This window comes from Protomyctophum bolini, assembly GCF_963924005.1.
Source record: "Protomyctophum bolini genome assembly, chromosome: 3".
Taxonomy (NCBI): Eukaryota; Metazoa; Chordata; class Actinopteri; order Myctophiformes; family Myctophidae; genus Protomyctophum; species Protomyctophum bolini.
The window spans coordinates 12576925-12586868 of record NC_137864.1 but is presented as its reverse complement, the minus strand read 5'-3'; the positions used below and the strand labels follow the sequence as shown (position 1 = coordinate 12586868).

Genomic DNA, 9944 nt, shown 5'->3' with positions numbered 1-9944 from the left:
CAACATAACAACATAATATCAATGACATGAAAAAATAAATTAAAATAATATAAAATAAAGCAGGTGGTGCAGAAAATAAAACATGGCATACTGTATGTGTGTCCTACTGGTTGTCCCTTTTCTTGTGACAGGAATTGACATATTTTGCAGCCAAAACTGCACATTCTTTCTGTTCCCCCAGAAGGACTGGTAATCTTTCCCTTTCTGTCATACTTCTGAATTCTGGGAAATTTGTTTCAAATTTTGGGAAGAACTCCTCTCTAATATTTGTGTAGTTTTTACATTGTGCTAAAAAGTGTAACTCTGTCTCTATAGCTCCGTCATCACAGTGACAGCACAGCCTCTCCTCTCTGGGCAGCCAGGTCTGTCTGTGTCTGCCCTTCTCTATTGCCAGACTATGATCACTCAGTCTGTACATTGTCAAAGTCTTTCTCAGGTTTTTGTCAGTTACTGTGGTTAGGTAGTCTGCCACAGTATACTGTCTGTTTAGAGCCAAATATGTTTCTAGTTTGTGTTGTGATTGTGTGAGTTCGTTCCAATATGTGATGTATTTATCTTTTTCTTTAGTTATAATTTGGTTGGGTCTAATCTTCTGAGTGATAGTGTAGCTGCACTGAGGCTGTCTGGGGTTTGTGATGTCAGATGGTGAGAGGTCAGCTAGTTTCAAAACCATCTGACTGAGGGGGCTCTTTTGGATGTCCAACTCTTGGCAGGCAAGGGCTTTATAATGGTAACAGGCAGGGTCACTCTTTTTAATATGGCTCCAGAATTTAATAGATCTTTTCTGTATATTTAGAAGTAAAGGATATTGGCCTAATTCAGCCCTGCATGCAGAGTTTGGGCATTTTCTTTGTACCCTGATAATAGTTTTGCAGAACTCTGCATGCACTTCTCTCTCTCTCTCTCTCTCTCTCCGCCCCCCTCCCCATCGCTGCCGTTAACTCCCCACTCCAGTGCATTCAGAGTAGACTAGAGTCACAGCTGGGTACGTCGCGTGTTCTACGTACGGTCCCTCCTCCTCCTTCACCTCCATCCATCTATGCATCCAACCCACCCTAGCTTCTCACATATTTTTTACCGGGGCGAGCTGAGCTGAGCTGGGCTGAGCCATAGCCTAGGGCGGGACGAGGAGGACCAGAGGCTCGGCGGACAACAGAACTGACTCACGTCCGTCTGCGGCTTCAAATCTCTTTAATACCAACTTGAGTCTTGACTCCAGCCTGTCAGGTCTCTCTGCTGCTGCTGTACCTTAACCTTACACACAGTCAGTCACACACCGGTGAACAGAGAGAGAGAGAGAGAGAGAGAGAGAGAGAGGGTGAGAGAAACGGAGAGAGAGAGAGAGAGAGAGAGAGAAACGGAGAGAGAGAGAGGGGACAACAGACAACAGTGCTGGAGGATTATTTCGGTAGAGCGGCGGCGACTACAGTGGATGTTTAACCGACGACGGAGGAACGCACGCTTGAACGTCAATTTACCCACACATCGTTTTTAGCGACAGAACATCATGTTAAAATGGTAAGACGATATGTATCTTTTTAATTCGTTTCATCAACATTTTCGCAATGAGTTTAGCTTTCTTGTTTTACAAGCAAGCAGCACGCGCGGTCAAGCTATTATGCAAGTAATAATATGGAAAAGAAAGCGCATGCATGTTGGTCTCATTCGTTCAGAGAGCGAGAGAGAGATTCCATCTTTCATCATCATAATCATCTGTGTGAATGACAGCTGTGTCCTCTCTCTCTCACATGTGGCTCTGTTTTTGGGTCAGGTTTTGCAGGTGGTTGCCTGAATGCCTGTGCCGTTCGTTTTGGTTTTTTAAAATGACTCTACTCGTCTTAAATCATAATTTTCTGTTGATGGGAGATATGCCCGGGCAGCAGCGAGACTCTTAAAGAGCTTTGGTGTCATTTGGTTGTTGGCGCTTCCCAGTCAGTGAAATCATCATCATGCTTTTGCTCAGAGGTATTTTCTCACGACTATAAATGTTGGCCAGTCCCCACCGGCACGGCACTCTCACACACACAAGAATGATAATTTCATGGTGCGCAGACACGTTTTTCAGTGTCTGTCAATGCGGGACCGTTGAAGCTAAATGGTCTATGGATGTTATAGAGCCTATGCCGGTATATAATTCACGTTGGAAGCGCCACCAATATGTCATTGTGGTGGACATTCCACACAATGAGTGGGGAATGCAGGCTACAGTAGGCTATGTGTGCTACCTGGCTGCCTGAGAGAGAGCACTCCATAAGTGTGTTCAATTAAAATGTGGAAAGGGCTTTGAAATTAGATGGTATGTGGGTGTGTGTGTGGGTGTGTGTGTGTGTGTCCATAGTCAGCACTGTCTTAACAGTCTATGGCAGCACTACCTATACATTGCAAAGATACATCATGTGAGTCTGTGCTTCATGTTTTTTGTGTATATCATGCATTATGTTTCATTCACCAGTTTACGTAATTTAATTTTGTCTATTTGCTTTCCACATTTCCTTTGCTTTCCTAATAACTGTGGCAGTTGAGTGCCTGCAGTGGGAAAAAACCCAAAGTTGTACATATGCAACTATGCACGCAGTTAGTTGCAATCAATGCTTCTAATTGCTTTGGGAGAACCATTTAGCACACCGTCGACATGTGGGAGTGTGTGTGTGTGTGTGTGTGTGTGTGTGTGTGTGCACACGTGCGCGTGCATGCGTTTGTGTGCGTGCGTTTGTGTGCGTGCGCGGGCGTGCATTTAGCAACAACCTGTTTTACGACCATGATCTACTGCTGCTAGGTTGAAGGTGCCTTGTGCCAGTCCAAAGATGTGCAAATACTTTAACCCAGCTGATCTCCCGCTGTGTGTGTGTGTGTGTGTGTGCGCTCGTGCATGTGTGTGTGAGTGTGTTTGGGCTTGCATGTCATGACTGCAGCTGTTCCTCAACTCGGAGAGATGAAGTTTCACAAAATGTGATGGATGACAGTGTCTGCAGAGCCAGCTGTGTGTGTATGCATGTGTGTGCGTGAGTGCGCGCGGGCCAGTCGGCACGTTCAGAGTGTGCATGTGGTACGTGTGCATGCGCGTGTCAGAACATGCCTGTGTTGTCGGGTTGGCCTCGGAGGCGGCTCGGGGTCAGGAGAGAGGTGTTTGTGTGAGGTCAGGGATGGTCAGCGTTTGGGTCGGTAATTATAGTCCCGGTCCCTTCGGTTCCCACACTCTGTTAACCCAGAGGAGCACCATATACACAACACCACAGCATGCCTGGGTCACAACCACACACAAGCTCTGAGGGGCTGAAAATGGACCCTTAATTAAATCATGATCCAAGGGTCAAGAGATTAAGAGTTGACATAGCAGTGGTTCTCAAACTTTTTAAATGTCATGAACCTCCAACAAACGAATAATACTGTATTTGTTGCGACCATGGTAGCATTTAGTATTTAGTATGAAATCGTGTCAAGCCACCATATATGGCATCTCCATTATATGAAGATCACGACATGACCTCATCTAACCCTGTACACTCAAGACACGCTTCATATATTGCCAGTACAGAATTCATTCCATATGTTGATCTGACCTCCCCCCATGCCAAAGTGCCAGCGCTTGCCCAGCAGTCTGCCAGCCCGTCACCCAGGCGGATGCGCGCACGCGTTCTTTTCAAAGTAGTTTCATGAATAAATAAAATAAATATCTTAAGAAATTCCATAAATTTTAAAACAAAATGTTTAAGAAGTAGTGAAAATGGCCCATCTTACAAGCTGGGTCACAGGCTAAAAGGTTTGGGAACCAGGATATGAAACTAGAGAAGAGGAAATTATAGGAGGAGTGGAAAAGAGAGAAGAGGAGGCAACGTGAGTCGTCGGAGGAGACGAGAGGTCAGGGGAGGAAACTAGGTGAGGAGTGGAGTGGAAAGGAGGTAACGTGACGTGACCATAGAAGCAGATAATTTATTGGCCCAAAAAAGCATGTTGAGCGCCTCAGCTGAAAAAGCAAAATATGGTCATTTTATAGCAAACAAAGATGACTAAATTTGTGTTTTTCATGTAGTTGATGAAGTGCTAGTGTGCAACGCGTTGTAATTCCTCTGTGGAAACTGAGATTTGAGTTGTCGTTCATCATATCGTAGGAGCAGCACAATCTGCCAGTGGACTAATGTTTCTGGAATGGTTTGTATCAGAGGCACGGAGGCTGTTGAAAAACACAGAATGTCCAATATCCATTTGTAGCTCCTGGGGCTGTCTGTCACCATCGTGGAATGTTGCTTTTGAACAATTGAACAATTAGAACATAATTCATAATGATTACATACATATTTTGTCTTTAATAGGCTTTGTAAGCAAACATGCCAAAGGGCAGATATGACAGATAGCTTAAATGTACAAAGAAATCACTAAATGATACGTAGCTTGCGGAGTCAGATACACTCGAGGGGCTCATTCAGTGTTATGCAAAACCCACATATCATTCGCTGATGTGGCAATCGTCCAATTGGGCGAGGTATTTAAGCTCACCTAAGACTGGATTCTTCCTGCGTTCCTCTGCATAACGAATATAGATAGATCTTTATACAACGAAATTTAAATTATTATGCATTCCTGGTGTTGTTATTCAGTGTTTGCTCTGCACCGCCACCCCAGCACTACCGGTGCCAGTGACGTATACATGGTCCAAACCGTGTTTTCAGTGTTTCCACTAGATGGCGCTATTAGCTAACCTACGATCATTGGCAAAATGTATATAGGAAGTGCTGAAGTGTTTTGTGTATGTTTTGTAATAATAATCAAAGTATATAGTAACTAAAACTTTAAAATCAATGTAGTGGAGTAAAAGACAAACAATCGTGTTTCAGGTTTCACTGCCGTGTTTTAAGTTACCTTTGAAGAGCCACTGCACCGACCGCTGAGTTGCTTGTCAAAATCCACTTTAAAACGGTGTAATTGTTGTAGTGTTGTGTTGTAGTGTCACAACAACAGAACGGAGGAGGAAACGCTCCGCACCGCTCCACCTCCGCCATTTTAATTAATTGGGACTCAATTTCCCATAACCCTTTGCACGCTGGAGTGACAGACCTTTTTGCGATGATGTCATCAAAACGTGTCACCTATCCCACTCTATCCGGGGGAAAAAATGATTAAAAACACGGATACAACAATGAAAACATAACTCGGGCAACTCGCAAATGGGAGGCAAAATGTTCTACAGCGGGACCTTCTAGCTGTGAGGCGACAGTACTACCGACTGTGTTCTACAGCGGGACCTTCTAGCTGTGAGGCGACAGTACTACCGACTGTGTTCTACAGCGGGACCTTCTAGCTGTGAGGCGACAGTACTACCGACTGTGTTCTACAGCGGGACCTTCTAGCTGTGCGGCGACAGTACTACCGACTGTGTTCTACAGCGGGACCTTCTAGCTGTGAGGCGACAGTACTACTGACTGTGTTCTACAGCGGGACCTTCTATAGCTGTGAGGCGACAGTACTACCGACTGTGTTCTACAGCGGGACCTTCTAGCTGTGAGGCGACAGTACTACCGACTGTGCCACCCAAGCCTACAGTACTTCAGTAAATGTACTTTCCACCAGTGGTGAGCAGCAGACATGGAGGTGGACTGACCGCTGCTATTGATGTACTGTACTGTACAGTACCTGCTAGTACTCTCTCCAGCCTCTCTCTCTCTCTCTCTCTCTGCTGCTCACCATGATGCTCGCTTTATCTCACCGCCTGTCTGTTGCCCTCCCAACCTCTTGACCCCTCCCTCTCCTTGCTCTTTCTCCTTCTCGCTCCCTTGAGTTACACAAATCGACAAATAAGTGCAGAGGATTGGACTGTGTCCTCGTTCTATAAATCAATGTGCTGTCTGGCAGGCTTATTTCATTTATCCCCCAATTATTTGTTATCTTTGTCTGACGGCGTCTCTCTCTCTCTCTCTCTCTCTCTCTCTCTCTCTCTCTCTCTCTCTCTCTCTCTCTCTCTCTCTCTCTCTCTCTCTCTCTGTGAATAACGTGCTATACTGTTACACCGGTGATAAAATGATCATCCTGCTGTCTGTCAGTCATTCTAGACTTATTATTATCCATTTGAAAGATCATGCAGTGCAGAATTCACGGCCGTGGAGAGCCAGCTGCGGAGCTGCTGCTGTGCTCACCTGCGGGAGGGGAGGGGAGGGTGAGGAGGAGGGGGGGGAGGGGAGGAGGAGGAGGAGGAGGAGGAGGGAGAGGAGCATATGGTGAGATGTAAAAAAAAAAATCCCTCCTCCGTTCCTCTGTTCTCCGCTCGAGGGTTCCTGCTCCACCACGTTTGATTCCCAGCGGCAGTCTCACGCTGGTCCCTCGCACTTTTCTTTCTTTCTTTCTTTCTTTCTTTCTTTCTTTCTTGCTCTCTGTTTCTCTCCCCGTTTTCTTTTAAATCAAAATGCAGTAGCAGAGGAGATGTCTCCCTCACGGGCATTGTTCTTTATTAATGTTCCGTTTGTTATTCCAAACATAGACTTACATCAGATTTACATTTATCTCATTACCTGTATGCTGTAAGGTTACCTGTGTGTGTGTGTGTGTGTGTGTGTGTGTGTGTGTGTGTGTGTGTGTGTGTGTGCACACGCGGCTGCATGCGTGTGTGTGTCTGTGTTCTCCTTGAGAAAGATCTTGTCAGAAACTTGTAGCTACATCTGGTCCTGATGAATTGCACGTACATGTATGCTTGAGCATTCGACAAGATACAGTCAAAGTAAGAGACAAGAGTTACTGGAGAGAGAGTGTGCGGTTGTGGCAGTCCTCTCATTGGGCCCCTTATGTTCCAATCACAGAAAGACACCCCAAAGGAGCCGGGCAGAACCACAACAATTCCATTTTCCAGCCACACACACACGAGCACGCGCACAGTCGCACATACACACAGTTTTGCCAAAATCGGCTCCATTCATCTGTTCATCCCGTCTGAGAGCGGCAGAGTGCCGTGCCATCTACGCGCTGTGAGCTTGTACATCTGCTGTTTTCAGTTATTTTGTGTGACACTCTTGTATGATGAAGTACGGCACACACACACACACACACACACACACACACACACACACACACACACACACACAGTCTACAGACACGCACACGCATGATGGTTTGACGTGGCAGGCCGGTGCCAAAATAAAAAGCCTTTTCCTTTCTGCATCTCTCTCTCTCTCTCTCTCTCTCTCTCTCTCTCTCTCTCGTGTTAATAGGTTGATTTCTAGACAAATTTTAAACACGATCTACAAGCTCACAACACATTTCATTGCAATGTATTGTGAGCTTGTAGATTGGCTATTTTCGCCCGAAGGGACGCTACTCTAGGGTCCATGTGGCTAACCGCTTAAGCCCTATTCTATACTTTTTGTATATGAAAAAAAGACAAACTGACAGTTGCTGTTGTTGCTCTGCTATTAAAACGTTTGAAATGTTTTGACACATTTTTTTAATGTTGGCAATCTTCAAGTGGTGGAATCACACTTCAGTGACACATTGCTGCAGGACTTCCTCATCACATCACAACGCATGCGCACACACACACACACACACACACACACACACACACACACACACACGGGCTGTGTGCTATGTTATAAATAACTAATAATGTAGCTCTTGAGAGCATAAAATGTAACCAAATCAAACTTTATTTGTATATCACATTTATAATGACCGAGATCGAACCAAAGTGCTTCACATTACAGAGCATAATAAACATACACCCGAGCATAATAACATACACCGAGGCAAACGGAGGGAAAAAAAGAGGATAGAATTTAGAAAAAAAGCAAAGAGGAAGGAAAAGCATTATTTCAATGTGTCAGAGCAAAATTCTAATACAATAAGCAGTACATGGGAACATCGTACATGGGTAGACTTAACTTAAATTGAACTAGACCTGTACGTGCCCGTCGCAGTCGGCCACCGGCCTACTTGGGAACGATGTAACTTAGGAACCTAATGATATACGTTGTCATAGCACCCGTCAGCCGGTGTCCAACATGGAGATCTGTGTATCTGTGTGTGAAGACTACAAACTGAAAAGTGTATTTGGCAATCAATTTGGCCCACTGGCAGAGCCTGATTGGTTGAGCCTCAATTAGCTGAGGCAGAGGCTGGAAATTGCACAGGTGAAAGGAGTTGGCCTCATTAGGCCCACTGGCAGAGCCTGAGCAGAGCCTTTTGTGGTGGTTCTGGAGAAGCGTGGGTCCGACTGACTCGATACCGGGCACTGCACTCCCTGTGGGGGTGTGGAACGGTTCTGGAGTTACGTGCATTACAACCGTACACACACAGACACACGTATACGCACACAGATGTGGCGCATTTATACGTAGTAGGATTGCAAGCGATAGAGTAAAAATTAGTCTTTTAATAGGGATTTGAAAGCCGTCAATGACTGATTAGAGTGTACATGGAGCGACAGGGCGTAACCAAATGTTTGGTTACATTTTATGCTCTCAAGAGTAATCTAGAGATGACTCTAGAGTGTATCTAATAAGAGTCCATAATTATGGTTACCAACTCTCCACCATGCTGGGGACCACCTGGAACCGCCTCAAAGACCGGTGGTCCCCGGACCATTGGTTGAAAACCACTGGTATGGAGCTGTAATCTCCAGTCACATTGAGTCATTATTGTGCTGATTCAGTAAAACGTGGTGGTCCTGTGTGGTCTCCAGAGCGTGCTGCCTATTATCAATCACGGAATCAGCTGGGCTGTCTGGCTGGGTGGGTCTTGGCAGATGTCCAGTCCTTGGTCTGGTCATACACATTGTATAGGCTCCATTCAGAGGTCACCACAACCGTTAATATCCATTTGGTTACCAACTCTCCATCATTTAGCTGGGGACCTACTGGTATCCCTTCGAGGACCACTACTGCTGGTCCCCGGACCACTGGTTGAAAACCACTGCTCTACATTAAATGTGTACGCTAAAATTGCCAATCTACATGCACTCAACGTGTCACACCGTGTGTGTGTGTGTGTTTTGTATAAGCTATTTCGCCTAATATTACTCCCAGGTGTTGATGATTAATTATTGCACAAATTATTTAAACGATTTAATTGTGATTTTTGCATTGAACATTGGATTCATTTTGGTTTGCCTTTTAGGCTTCGTAATCACAAATTGCACAGGGCAGATGTGACAAATGACTTTAAGAACAATCAGAATAATTACAAAATAAAAAATTGAAATAGTTGATCTGCTAGCTGTGAAAAATATTTGAAAATGTATGGACATTTTTCAACATGGAAACGATTGAAGATTATGCAAAAAAATAATTGCGATTATCATCTGAAATAATTGTGATTAGACGAGTATGTATTGTGACGGGCCTGACCGAGTGCCGCCACGTTGAGAGTGATTCAGCGGCCACCAGCAGACATTCACATTCACCAGCAGTTCAGTCTCTCTTAAGCTCCCCTCCGTTCCAGATCGGTTTGTCTCCAGATTTATTTTTAATTAATGACCCGTTGTGATTGCACATCTTATCGGTCCCGTCAGTTTAACCCAGGATAAGACACTTGAGCTGCGGCTTTGCTTTTGTCGTCTTGTCTTTTCATCGCCTCGTCCCTTTTGTCGTCGGTTCTTCTCCCTCTCTCTGTCTCTCTGCGGGGCTGAGAGTCGCTCTGTCACAAATCCATCTCTTGTTGTCTCTGTTTAGGAATTATGCTCTGCCTTCCCATTTCCCCTCAGTCTCCCTACGGCACTCAGGATCAAAACCTGAGTGTCAAAACACTGTGTGTGTGTGTGTGTGTGTGTGTGTGTGTGTGTGTGTGTGTGTGCACATTTAGTCTCCGCCTATACTGTAAGTCTTGATTGTGAAAGTCTTTTCTACCTTTCATCAGGACAGCCTTTACAGCTAGTAAGTATACACTAGCTGTAAAGGCTGTCCTGATGAAAGGTACTCCATTATTCCGCTGTTTATTATTCGTCACCATGTAAATGTGAGTGTGTG

The 9944-nt window shown here is 45.1% G+C and overlaps 1 protein-coding gene across 8 annotated transcripts in view; it reads left to right on the top strand.

The window, feature by feature from the left end:
- LOC308313061 (receptor-type tyrosine-protein phosphatase delta-like) overlaps nucleotides 1-9944 on the top strand; it is a 169964-nt gene that overhangs the window by 22374 nt on the left and 137646 nt on the right. For 7 of the 8 annotated variants that reach the window (XM_080759953.1, XM_080759951.1, XM_080759948.1 and 4 more), the window contains exon 1: nucleotides 1091-1518. The exons of the other annotated variant lie outside the window; for it this stretch is intronic. The gene's annotated coding sequence lies outside the window, so the exon portion shown is untranslated. Of the gene's footprint in view, nucleotides 1-1090; nucleotides 1519-9944 lie in introns of those variants that run through there. 8 annotated transcript variants of the gene reach the window in all.